This window comes from Ranitomeya imitator, chromosome 10, assembly GCF_032444005.1.
Source record: "Ranitomeya imitator isolate aRanImi1 chromosome 10, aRanImi1.pri, whole genome shotgun sequence".
NCBI lineage: Eukaryota > Metazoa > Chordata > Amphibia > Anura > Dendrobatidae > Ranitomeya > Ranitomeya imitator.
This window is the reverse complement of record NC_091291.1, coordinates 113901990-113915482: the sequence shown is the minus strand read 5'-3', so window position 1 is coordinate 113915482 and position 13493 is coordinate 113901990. Positions and strand designations below refer to the sequence as shown.

The window sequence follows — 13493 nt, the reverse complement described above, 5'->3', positions numbered from 1 at the left end:
GTTCCTTGGACAAAAAGTGTTCACAGCACAGACCTTCTCAACGAGAAGTCCTCATAGGTGAAGATGCTACTTGAAAGTTTTTATCTCGCCTCGACTGCATGGTTAATTTTGGACACTGTTATATGAGTGACATTTTGTAATGGCGGAAGGTGAATATCAGTAGAACCTTCATGGCTGTTGCCCTCTGCGAGATAATGTCTTAATGACTCTTGATTCAGCCGTCGGTCCTCATGGTCACCGCTTTATCTTACACATCTCCAGTACTGTGAACCTTCATATAAGATCTACATACATCCCATGTAAATTATCTCAGCACTTTTAATACCCAAAATGTTGCCATCGAGAAACTACTGTTTCTCCTGTCCAATAAAAAGAACATGTTCCTTAACCTGCATTATTTGGTCATTTTGGACAGCGTTAGAATTGATTACTAGTATTACAATTCGGTCAGCCCCTTTATTACAGTTGGTGTGAATCAATTTACAAGACCTAGTCCATTGGCCATGGCAGTAATCCAAGGTCACTGGACTGTAGCCCCGAGAACTGACTCGTACCTGATGACATCCACGGTTCTTCTTTTGAATAGCCGGCCTGGCACAATGTCATTGGACAGGTGAACTGAGAATCGCCTTGTACCTGACGACATCCATGACTCTTCTTCTGATTAGCTGGCCTGTCGCAATGTCATTGGACTGTAGCCCTGAGAGCTGCCTCGCACCTGACGACATCCATTGATCTTCTTTTAATTAGCTGGCCTGGTGCAATGTCATTGGACAGGTGCCTTAAGAACGGCCTCTCACCTGATGACATCTCGGACTCTTCTTTTGATTAGCCTGCCAGATGTAATGTCATTGGAAGGCAAGCCCCAAGAACCGGCTCCTACCTTATGACATCCATGGCTCTTCTTTGGATTAGCCTGCCTGATGTAATGTCATTGGATGGCAAGTCCTAAGAACCGCCTCCTACCTGACGACATCCATAGCTCTTCTTTTGATTAGCTGGCCTGGCGCAATGTCATTGGACTGTAGCCCTGAGAGCTGCCTCGCACCTGATGACATCCATTGATCTTCTTTTAATTAGCTGGCCTGGTGCAATGTCATTGGACAGGTGCCTTAAGAACGGCCTCTCACCTGATGACATCTCGGACTCTTCTTTTGATTAGCCTGCCAGATGTAATGTCATTGGAAGGCAAGCCCCAAGAACCGGCTCCTACCTTATGACATCCATGGCTCTTCTTTGGATTAGCCTGTCTGATGTAATGTCATTGGATGGCAAGTCCTAAGAACCGCCTCCTACCTGACGACATCCATAGCTCTTCTTTTGATTAGCTGGCCTGGCGCAATGTCATTGGACTGTAGCCCTGAGAGCTGCCTCGCACCTGACGACATCCATGGCTCTTCTTTTGATTAGCCGGCCTGGCGAAATGTCATTGGACAGGTGCCTTAAGAACGGCTTCTTACCTGACGACATCTCTGACTCTTATTTTGATTAGCCTGTCTGATGTAATGACATTAGACGGCAAGCCCTAAGGACTGCCTCATACCTGATGACATCCATGGTTCTTCTTTTGATTAGCCTACCTGATGTAATGTCATTGGAAGGCAAGCCCTAAGAACCGCCTCCTACCTGACGACATCCATGGCTCTTCTTTTGATTAGTCTGCCTGATGTAATGTCATTGGAAGGCAAGCCCTAAGAACCGCCTCATACCTGATGACATCCATGGCTCTTCTTTTGATTAGCCTGCCTGATGTAATGTCATTGGAAGGCAAGCCCTAAGAACCGCCTCCTACCTGATGACATCCATGGCTCTTCTTTTGATTAGCCTGCCTGATGTAATGTCATTGGAAGGCAAGCCCTAAGAACCGCCTCCTACCTGACGACATCCATGGCTCTTCTTTTGATTAGTCTGCCTGATGTAATGTCATTGGAAGGCAAGCCCTAAGAACCGCCTCCTACCTGACATCCATGGCTCTTCTTTTGATTAGCTGGTCTAGCGCAATGTTACTGGACGGAAGCCCTGAGGACCTCCTCTTTCCTAACAGCATCTGTGGCTCTTCTGTTGATTTTCTTGCCTAGCACAATGTCATCGCAGCGGCATGACGCACATGTGACATCACACCAGGCTGACAAATCAAAAAAAGATCTGTGGATGCCAGGAAATTCTCAAGGCTCCCACAAATTACTGACGTAGCCGCTGAACCAACTGATTTGCACCAACTCTACCGTTAACGCTAATTAAAATTCCTATGTAGTATTCTATCCACATTGTTTACAACTTGTCGCCGACCTTTATCGATGGTGGCGGTTACCCACGTCAACTTTCTGTTCTCTTTAGTAAAATCGTACAGTCTTTCCAACATATTCGGGGGGAAATGACAGGCATTCTGCAGTGTAAAAGCATTTTGGCATTCAATGTACCATTCTTTTCATGTGGCAGATTTCATAAGCACTAAATTAGAATAAACAGCGAGGAAGGGGTGCGGCAGATCCAAACTCTATAATTGCCCCACTCTACAAGAGGAATACGTAATGAGAAGACAGATGTGCCTGATCTGCACGCCTAGTGCTAATCAAACACCTGTGATTAAAGACGCGGAAGAAGCCTCTCTATTAATGCTAATCAGCGGTAATCATACTATATCAAGAGCGGAGCAAACAGGGTCCGTTATTAGCATGGCGGAATCTCATGTGCACCCGGAATCTCTAGTGTTTATATTTTCCTTATTACCAAACAAAATGTTTTCAATTACCTAAATCAATTCACTCCGGCACGATGGGCGCCATCCTTACAGCGTCTTATGCGAATGCGAGCGCGTCTCCAAGGGAGGGGATCGCGGTTCACAACAGGAACTGGCACGTATTTATAGTCTGAATGCGTCTTTGCAAATAATTACGTGGGGATGAAGCATTAGGCTCTTAGTGGCGATTACGAGAACTGCGGCACGTATATAGAAAGGGTCTAAAAGTAGAGTTTATATATTAGGATTACGACCCGACTTCCTAATAATTTATTAACGGGGTGACCTCAGCAGCAGTTTCTTTTATACACAGTGATAATTTGCTGGGATGGGAGAGACATAATTCCCATTGCAGTAAATAAAGCCCAGTTGCCTCTAATATTACAGTTTTTCTTCTATACGTGTTTTATTTGCTATGAGACTGGGAGTAGTGTAGCGGAGTCTCCTCTGGCCCATAAGTCAACCGGTTAAGCGGCAAAAGTTATCGGCAAAGCAGAAAGTCACCATCTAACGTCTTAAAGGGGTTGTCCGCTGTACTAAACCCATTTTTAACCCGTTATGGAATTTATCCGCTAGAGAGGGCAACCTCGAAGCGTATCTCTAGCTCTACAATACAAATGCATTACATGGACAACCCCCCATTGGTTTAAGCAGGCACAATACAATTTAATAATTTTCCCATGGTGGAGCTGCAGGGGAATGCGATCAGAAAATTACCTACTGATGAAATCAGTTTTTTATGTTAAATTTATTTTCACAGAATTATTGGTAATTTTTTTTTATATAACATCATAATTAAAAAAGAAAAAAACAGTAAGGCTAGTTCAGACTCTTCCTGATTTTTTTTTTCAGGAATTTCACATGCACATTAGCAGCAATAGAGTTCTTCAGATCATATCTTTTGTATCCAAAGCATCTAATGAGTGTGTGCAAAGGTCATTATGAAGAGGGAAGCCTATTGTGATTGTTGGATCCTGTATTATCAGCTGTCATTTTAACCCTGTCTTTGATGATAAGGAGACTGCTGAAAATTCTTCTGTAGTGAACTGGAAGTATGAATCTAAAAGAGCCCGAGTGGTCAGTATAAAAATCTCTTTTATTTTTAGATACAGATTATTAAAAAAAAAAAAAAACATTAAAAGGGTTTTCCGGGACTTTAACATTGACTGTCTATCCTTAGGATAGGTAAACAATGTCTGATCGGTGGGGATGTGCCCTGGTGTCGATGGTGGCTGGAACTGCTCAGTTGTGGAGCTGAATAGCACAGCTCCGTCGACGAAATATTAGCCAAGGCCAGGTACTGCACACGCGCCCCCTATAGATTTGAATAGGTGCTGCAGCCACTATACAGTCGACGGAGCTTTGCAAGATCTGAGCATTTCCGGACAACAACGACGACACTGGGAACAGATGATCAAAGGGGGTATCGCACCCCCACTGGTCAGACATTGTTGACCTAGTCGAAGGGTAGGACATCAGTGTTAAAGTCCCAGAAGATCCCTTTAAAAAAAGATAACAAAAATTATTTTAAAAAACACATTTAGCTTGATTTAAACAATAGGCCATTTTCTGATTATATATTCCCTTTAATGTACAGTTTCCTTGCTGCACAAAGTTGACTACTAGGGTTTCCAGAAAAGGGAAAATGTGTCTCATCTTATTGTTTTGGGAAACCTAACAAATAAGAACTATGAAAAATGGACAACCCCTTTAAGCTGAGAACTATATATATATATATATATATATATATATATATATACACATTGATTGTCGACTTCCCGAACTTCTTAATATGCATTATACATTTCTATATAAAGAGAGCAAACTGCAGAAAGTCACGCGTATGTGTCACAGCCATCAACGTTGGGGTTTTTTTCGTGCCTTTTCGATTTTAAGATGTGTTCCAATGTGAAATCGTGCGCTGTAGGTCTAATATATATATATATTCACCAACAGTATGGAAATACGTGGCGGAGCCAAAGGTCATAAATAAACATATGTATTACATTTTCAATAAAACTGCTAACATATGATGTTCAATATGCTCTCTTAAATCACATTAGCCCTACATTACTAATAAGGCTAATAAGGTCCTCTGAGCCGTATGTATACATTTATTTGTGCCTCATTATTCGTCTTATGTAAACTTTTAATCCTAAGTGGCAAAAAAGTTGAACATTTTCTAGTTTATTGCTCTAAAATATAAAAAGGGGAAGCCCTGGCGCCTCTAGTGGGTATATCGGCCATGATGAATGGAGGGAGGCTTGACGCTGATTGAAGCCCGACTCTTTTCAGGGCACTGAATTACTTTTCTTTGTTAGTTTCCAGCTCACCTTTCATCTTTGTCGTCTATTGGGGGTCCGCCTGAGTTCTCGTATGCCTACCAGGAGACGGAAATGTTGGGAGTGTGGATGATACTAAAAAATTCCTTTAAAAAGGGAGTCTGTCATCTTCCCCCTCCCAAAAAAAAATATCTTTTAAACCAAGATATAGGGGACTTATCTCTTATAAAAATTATACCAGCATTGTACCTATTACTAGTATAGGACCTGAGAAGACACCCTTGGTATGGCTGAGAATTTGGTGCACCATTACACCCCTCATTTTTCAAGTCGGGGGCTTCTTATTCCCAGAGTGAGAGCTGCCTAAAGTTAGCTAGTATGGGTGTCCGTAAGCACTGACACTGCCTGTGCTCAGCTGCTGACATACACGGTGACCGAGGTGCTGAGCTTCTTTCAGGTTTTCCCTGTTCCAGGTGACTACCCTGCTTCTTAGCTGAGCTGTCAGTCCCAGACATAGCATCTGCTCAGCGGTTTGCCTTGTATTTCTTTGCTCTGTTTGTTGATCTAATACTGTCTGACCTTATTCTGACCATCCGTTTGCCTAGCCCCTTTGCTCCGATCCACTATCTTCCTGGTATTCTGACCTTGGACTGTGACCTAACTTTTCCCTTGAGTTTACTACTTGATCTGTTTGTATCTGACTTCGGAAAATCTGACAACCCTGCCTCATGGCTTGTCCATGAATATACAGCTCTGGCAAAAATTAAGAGACCACCACATCAACACCCTGTCATGAGCAACCCAATCTCCAGACCTGAACCCCATTGAAAACCTCTGGAATGTAACCAAGAGGATGATGGATAGTCACAAGCCATCAAACAAAGAAGAACTGCTTACATTTTTGCACCAAAAGCAGTGTGAAAGACTGGTGGAAAGCATGCCAAGACGCATGAAAGCTGTGATTAACAATCATGGTTATTCCACAAAATATTGATTTCTGAACTCTTCCTGAGTTAAAACATTAGTATTGTTGCTTCTAAATGATTATGAACTTGTTTTATTTGCATTATTTGAGGTCTGAAAGCACTGTTATGTTTTGTTCTTATTTTGACTATTTCTCATTTTTAGAAAAAAAAAATACAAAACTTATTGCTTGGAAATTCGGAGACGTTGTCAGAAGTTTATAGAATAAATTAACAATTTACAGTTTACTCAAAAATATAGCTATAAAGAGAAAAATCAGAGAAACTGAACATTTTGCAGTGGTCTCTTAATTTTTGCCAGAGCTGTATATATATATTGTGACAAATATACTGTGACAAAGTGACTGTAAAGTGCTGGCGGGGAGATACATTTCACTGAGGCTATTCGCTTCAGTGATTTAAAACCAAGAAGTTTCCTCCAGAACACTATATGTTGAGAGGGGTAAATGGCGATTTTAAGGGCTGGGCTTTTTGTAGAGAACCATAGACTGGGTGGGAGGCTGTCCACCTTATCTCCACCCCAGGGTGTGGTCTGGGGCTTAAATAGTCGGCCCCCAGAGGTATTCAGTGTTCAGTAGGGTTGGAGAGAGGAACTCCAGTGTTTTGTGTTTTGAGAAGGAAAAACCGAACCACTGATTATTATTCTGAGCGGGCGGATCACCGCAGATGCAGAGACTGCATTCCATTTTGTTTTGTTATTTCCTGTTTTGCCCGAAGGGCTGTGTATATCATAATAAACCGACGGAAGATTTAAAGAGATATCATCTCCTGAAGAAGTCTCATGTTGACTTTGAAACGCGTTGAGATTGTGAATAAACTACCAATTTTTATCTTCAACCTGCCTGGATTTCTAATTGCACAGCAGCGCAGAGGATATCCACGATTTTACCAGTTTTTATACTACGATTAGGTCACTATTTTGACCTGTGGATCTGCAGCAGCAAGAAGAAAGTTCGGGCCTTTCTGGGAATTGTAGGATACTATTGGCGATTTATCTCAAATTTCACCACGATAGCTGCCCCCTCTGACTGATCTTCTTAAGGGCTCAAAGACGTCAATGGCCAAGTGGTCCTCTGAAGCAGAGATGGCATTCCAGGAGTTGAAGCTCGCCTTATGCAAACCGTCGGTTTTGGTTAAACCTGACTTCGCAAAGGAGTTTGTGGTCCAGATGGACACCCCCGAGGTCGGCTTGGAAGCTATCTTGTCCCAGGTACTAGATGGGGATGAACATCCAGTCCTATACTGTAGTAGGAAACTCTCCTCCTGTGAAAAGAAGTATGCCATCGTAGAGAAAGATTGCTTGGCCATATAAGTAAGCATAATAAATAGAGATGGGTGAACCCGAACAGTAAAGTTCGGCGTCCGTACTGAACACCTACTTCTCGGGCACAGAAACTGAACACGGACTTCATCAGGAAGTCCATGTTACTGTTCGGGTTCAGCTGCTTGAACACCGATGCTAGCGGGAATCTCACCGAGGTCACAGCAGTTCAGCCCGGCTGGGAACACAGCCTCAGTGACCGGAGGTAACCTCGATAACGTCCTGCTTGCAGCAGCTCAGTCACCAGTAGTTTTCAGCCTGGATGGTTGCATTTTGGTACTGTCCAGGTTGAAATTAATTATCCCCCAGATATGGATTACTGTGTGGGACAGATAGGTGAGGGATATTGTTGTTTTTTATTTGTGCTTTCTTACAGAATACGGGGGCTTCGGTGGAATAGGCATTTGGTGAGTATAACTGTGTTTGTTATTTTTAAATAAAAAAGTAAAAGTGTGTTTTGTTTTATTTCTAATAAAGACTTTATTCTTGCTGTGTCTTTATTTACCATATAACTATAGGATTAGTAATGGATAGACGTCTTATAGATGCCTCTCCATTATTAAGCCGTGGGCTTGATGTCACTGGATAATTCAAAGGTGAAATGAACCCCACAAATATTAACCCCATTTGCCACCGCTACAGGGCAAGTGGGAAGAGTCAGGCGAAAGTGCCAGAATTGGCGCAACTAATTGATGTGCCTTTACTGGCAGCTGCGGGCTGCTATTTTTAGGCTGGGGGTGGCCAATATCCATGGCCCCTTACAAGCCTGAGAATACCAGCCCACAGCTGTCTGCTTTAATAAGGCTGGTTGTCAAAAATGGGGGGGGACTCTATGCTGTTTTTTTAAATTATTTATTTAAAACGGCATGGGGACCGCTCTATTGTTGATAACCAACCTTATTGAACTTGAGACCTGAGTGTTGCAGCCCCCAGCTGTGAGTTTTGCCTGGCTGGTGATCAAAAATACAGGGGAACCCTGCGCTGTAAATAATTATTTATTTACAGCGCAGGAGCCGGCTAATGAATACACCCATCAGCCGCTCCTGCTCTCGCTGTTATTAGTGGCAGCAGGTGTCGGATGATGGAAGGTGTAGTTCCATCCGCTGACACCAGTGATCGGAGGTAAATGTTATACCTCTGATCACAGTTGAGCACTCACGCTGTCTTTTGACTGTGTGGGAACCGTGGCTCTCTGACCAGCGGGGATGATTCCACCGCCGGTCAGAAGCGGTGTTTGCTGCGCTGTCATGCACATGACAGCGCAGCAAACAGTGGATGTTTGGGCCCCTATTCAAGTGAATGGGGCACGGGTTCGGGTACTGTTCTGGTACCCAAACCCGAACTTTGTGTAACTGTTTGGCTGAACCTGCCGGACCCTAACATCCAGGTGCCCGCCCATCTCTAATATTAAATAATTAATAAGTAACCTATCTATCAAAAAAATAAGGGAACAACACACTGTAAAAGAAATTGCAGGTGCAAAGCCTCCCAAACAGGAATTAGCCCAAGTGGCAACGTTTCGATTCATCTATTTATCCCTCTATCTATCTATCTATCTATCTATCTATCTATCTATCTATCTATCTATCTATCTGTCTTTCCCATAGACCTTCTATTGGGCATCTGTCCCTACTTTTGACCCTCTGCCCCTCTTTCTTTCTTAAAGTAACACTACAGCATTGTATTTTATTGGAAAACTGAAGTGGTGCTGCTAATGTAAAGTCCCTGCATCTAATATGATACTCACTATCCACCATGTTCAGCTCTTTCCGATGCCACTCTGGTCCCACGGCACCATCTTGTGTCTGCAACGTCGGGTCGAACGGAGGTCAAATGTAAGGGGCACAAGCTTACAATGCAAGTCTGCAAAAGCCAAAACAAGGCTCTCATAGACTTAAATTGAGTTGTGACCGCCAGCTCGCTCAGCAAACACTGGAGCGGTCCCGCAGGTCACAAACTGCTGGAATTCAAAGGTAACGGCGCCAATAAAAGATGAAGATAGCGGCAGGTGAGTATAAGGCTGGTTTCACACTTGCGTTTCAAAACGCATGCGTTTTAAAAAAAAAACGCATGGTGAAAAAACGCATGTAAACGCGTGCAAACGCTGCGTTTTTTGGCGCATGCGTTTTTGCATGTGGTGAAAAAAACGCTGCGTTTTGACGCGTTTACATGCCTTTTTTCCTGCGTTTGCGTTTTTTAAACGCATGCAGATAAATGTGTGACAGCTGCCAATCATCAAAATAAAGTAAAAACCCACTATAAACAGAAAGAGCTAGGGTTAGGGGTAGGGTTAGGGATCCTAATCCTAACCCTAATTCTAAAGGGATCCTAACCCTAACCCTAACTCTAACCCTAAAGGGATCCTAACCCTAACCCTACCCCTAACCCTAACCCTACCCTTAAAGGGATTAGGGTTAGGGGTAGGGTTAGGGTTAGGGGTAGGATCCCTTTATCAATTTTATGGTGTGGGGTGGTTTATCAGTGTGTTTTTTTTAAAACGCATGCGTTTTTAATGCATGCAAACGCATGCACAAAAAAACGCATGCGTTCCCATTGACTCCAATGTGTTTTTTGACCCAAAAAAACCGCATGAAAACGCATGCGTTTTTTTGTGTCCAAAAAACGCCTCTCAAAAATACTACAAGTTGCATTTTTGGAAATGAACACATGCAGTAAAAAAACGCATGCAATTGAAAACACGACCAAACGCGTACACAAAAAAACGCATGCGTTTTCAATGTTAAATATAGGGAAAAAAACGCATGCGTTTTTTTGTGCAAAAAACGCTGCAGACAAAAATGCAAGTGTGAAACCACCCTAAGACATTGGGCAGGGACCTTAGATTATTTGCACCACTCCAGTGCTGCAATTAAAAAAAAACTGGAGTGGGGCTTTAAATGATCTTCTTTTTAACCAGGGACATAGATTTCAGAAAGTGTCCGTATAGTTGGCGTCCATATATATTAGAACAGACCTTGAGTATGATTTCATGATGTGATGCAATGTACCCACCACATTACCCTTCCCCCAAACTATTTCACTATATTTCAGCATAATCCCCTCATTTATCACTTGCATGTATAGACGCCTTTGACATGGGATTTAGAAGAAAGCATCAATAAACCTTGTTTTGGGGGAAGCTGGTAGACAATGCAGCCTGGCACTGGTTGCTGCCATGCTGTTGCATACCCCACTTAGTATAAACATCTCCTGGCAAAGGGTGGAAGCTTTTCCCATGGATGGAATCCTGCGATACTCAATTTGGAATAATCAAGCATTCTTCATGAATGGTTCCACAGTGGGCACCAGCGGGGATCACAACAATGGGCATCCCACGGCAGTGGTCCCCACCCAGCTAGTAGGCACAGGCGGGAGAGAGGGTAGATAGAAAGATCGATTCACTATGTGATCTTCTATAGAAGATTCTAAAATGAGAAGAATTTCAGTCTTCGGTTGTCTCTACCGCAGCCCACACTTGTGACTTCTCAATAAACAGTGTCATATCTCCTTCTGAAGTTACGTCTTGAGTGGTTTTTTGAAAAGTGAACAAAAGGAGCCTGAAGTTATGGAAAAGAGGTTAAAAGAAAAGAACAATTCCAATTTAAAGGTTGACAATAGAAATGCAAATGAAGAAAGTTGCTTCAAAGTACTGGAACTAATTTAAGCATGTCATACATTAATTTTATATTAAAAAGACGCCAGCTTCACAATCCGCGGTCTGCTAATTTATCGAGAATCTGCTTCTGATAGATTAGGTTTATAGGTCAGCTGTGAGAATGGACGCTGAGGACCATTGGACCAAGATACACAGCAACACGTAATTGGAACATACCAGTCCTAAAAATATTTACAAACCATACAAATGAAAGTTATCCGACATCCTTTTTTTTTCACGATACTTTCTGTGTGAACAGTGGGAAAAACAAGTATTTGATACACTGCCAATTTTGCATGTTTTTCCCACCCACAAAAAATGGAGAGGTCTGTAATTTTATCGTAAGCACACTTCAACTGTGAGAGACGGAATCTAAAAATAAAAACCAGAGAATCACATTGTATGATTTTTACATAATTAAATTGCATTTTATTGTATGAAATACCGTATTTTTCGTATTATAAGATGCACTTTTCCCCCCCAAATTTTGAGATCTCATCTCACGAGATCTTGGTGCTGAGATCTCCATCTGCGCATGCGCCGCCCCTGGCACCCATTTTCCCGGAGTCCATCACATAGTAAACCATGTAAGTGCGGTGGCTCTGGGCTTTCACAAAATAACGGTGGAGCCCCCGCACCACCGAACACCCGCAGCGGTGCACATCCGAACACCCCCTCATCCCAGCCTGCAGCACCACTCCACTCTTGCCTCCTCCAGCAGCGACCCTGAGAAAAAGAGAACTTAATACTTGGTACAGAAACCTTTGTTTGCAATTACAGTGGTCAGAAGTTTCCTGTAGTTCTTGGCCAAGTTTGCACGCACTGCAGCAGGGATTTTGTCCCACTCCTCCATATAGATCTTCAGATATTTCAGGTTTCGGGGCTGTCACTGGGCAACATTTAGAGTTTCAGCTCCCTCCAAAGATTTTCTATTGGTTCAGGTCTGGAGACTGGCTAGGCCACTACAGGACCTTGAAATGCTTCTTATGGAGCCAGTACTTAGTTGCCCTGGCTGTGTATTTCAGTTCATTGTTGTGCTGGAAGACTCAGCCACGACCCATCTTCAATGTTCTTACTGAAAAGGAGTTTGTTAGCCAAAATCTTGCAACACATGACCCCATCAATACAGTTTGTCATCCTGTCAGCCAAAATCTTGCAACACATGACCCCATCAATACAGTTTGTCATCCTGTCTCCTTTTCAGAAAAGCACCCCCAAAGTATGAGGTTTCCCCCACCATGATTCATGGTTGGGACGGTATTATTTGGGTTGTACTCATCCTTCTTCCTCCAAACACAGCAAGTGAAGTTAATACTATAAAGTCCTATTTTGGTCGACTCTGACCACATGACCTTCTCCCATGCCCCCATTGACAAACTTCAAACGGGCCTGGTCATGTGCTGACGTGAGCAGGGGGATCTTGCGTGCCTTGCTGGATTTTAATCCATGACAGCATAGTATGATACTAACGGTGATGTTTGAGATTGCGGTCATAGCTCTCTTCAGGTCATTTACTAGGTCCTCCTGTGCAGTTCTGGGCAGATTCTTGGCCTTTCTCAGAATCATCCTTATCCCACGATGCGAGATCTTGCATGAGGTTCCAGGCTGAGAAAGATTGACAGTCATCTGGTATTTCTTCCATTTTCTAATTGTGCCAGCGGTTGTTGCCTTCTCACCAAGCTGCTTGCCTATTGTCCTGTAGCCCATCCCAGCATTTTGCAGGTCTACAATTTTGTCCCTAGTGTCCTTAGACAGATCTTTGGTCTATGCAAGTATTCCCCAACTCGGCCCTCAAGAGCCACCAACAGGTCATGTTTTCAGAATTTCCTTAGTATTACACAGGTGATACGACCCATAATTCCATCACCTGTGTAATACTAAGGAAACGCTGAAAACATGATCTGTTGGTGGCTCTTGATTGCTGGAGTTGGGGAACACTGGTCTAGACCATGGTGGAGAGGCTGGAGTGTGAGTATGTGGACAGGTGTCTTTTATACAGGTAACAAGGTCAAACAGGTGCAATTAATACAGGTAATAAGTGCAAAGTAGGAGGGCGTCGTAAAAAAAAAAATAATAGGTCTGAGAGACCCAGAATTCTTGCTGGTTGGTAGGTGATCAAATACTTATTTTGTGCAATGAAATGCAATTTAATTATTTAAAACTCAAACAATTTGATTTTCTGTGTTTGTTTTATTTTTAGATTCTGTCTCTCACAGTTGAAGTGTACCTACCATAAATATTACAGACCTCTCCATTCTTTGTAGGTGGGAAAACTTGCCAAATAGGCAGTGTTTCAGATACCTATTTTATCCCCTGTAGATCCCTTAGTTCCAATGAAGAGAAATGTTATAAGAGTTAACACAGTGCTACACACTTGTCCTGGATATCCTGGGTTCTGCTTCCTTCATCTCAGTCTGCTGCGCACTGTTGCGCTCCACAATGGGTTTTGCAGTTAGCCTGGCATAGCTCAATGACGTCATCCTTCTAATCCTATTTAAGGTCCATTAGGACA

The 13493-nt window shown here is 42.9% G+C and overlaps 1 protein-coding gene and 1 long non-coding RNA gene across 2 annotated transcripts in view; one reads left to right on the top strand and one right to left on the bottom strand.

The window, feature by feature from the left end:
• MORN1 (MORN repeat containing 1) overlaps positions 1-13493 on the bottom strand; it is a 346148-nt gene that overhangs the window by 678 nt on the left and 331977 nt on the right. The gene's annotated exons all lie outside the window — the stretch shown is intronic.
• LOC138651399 (uncharacterized) overlaps positions 1-13493 on the top strand; it is an 80591-nt gene that overhangs the window by 22083 nt on the left and 45015 nt on the right. The gene's annotated exons all lie outside the window — the stretch shown is intronic.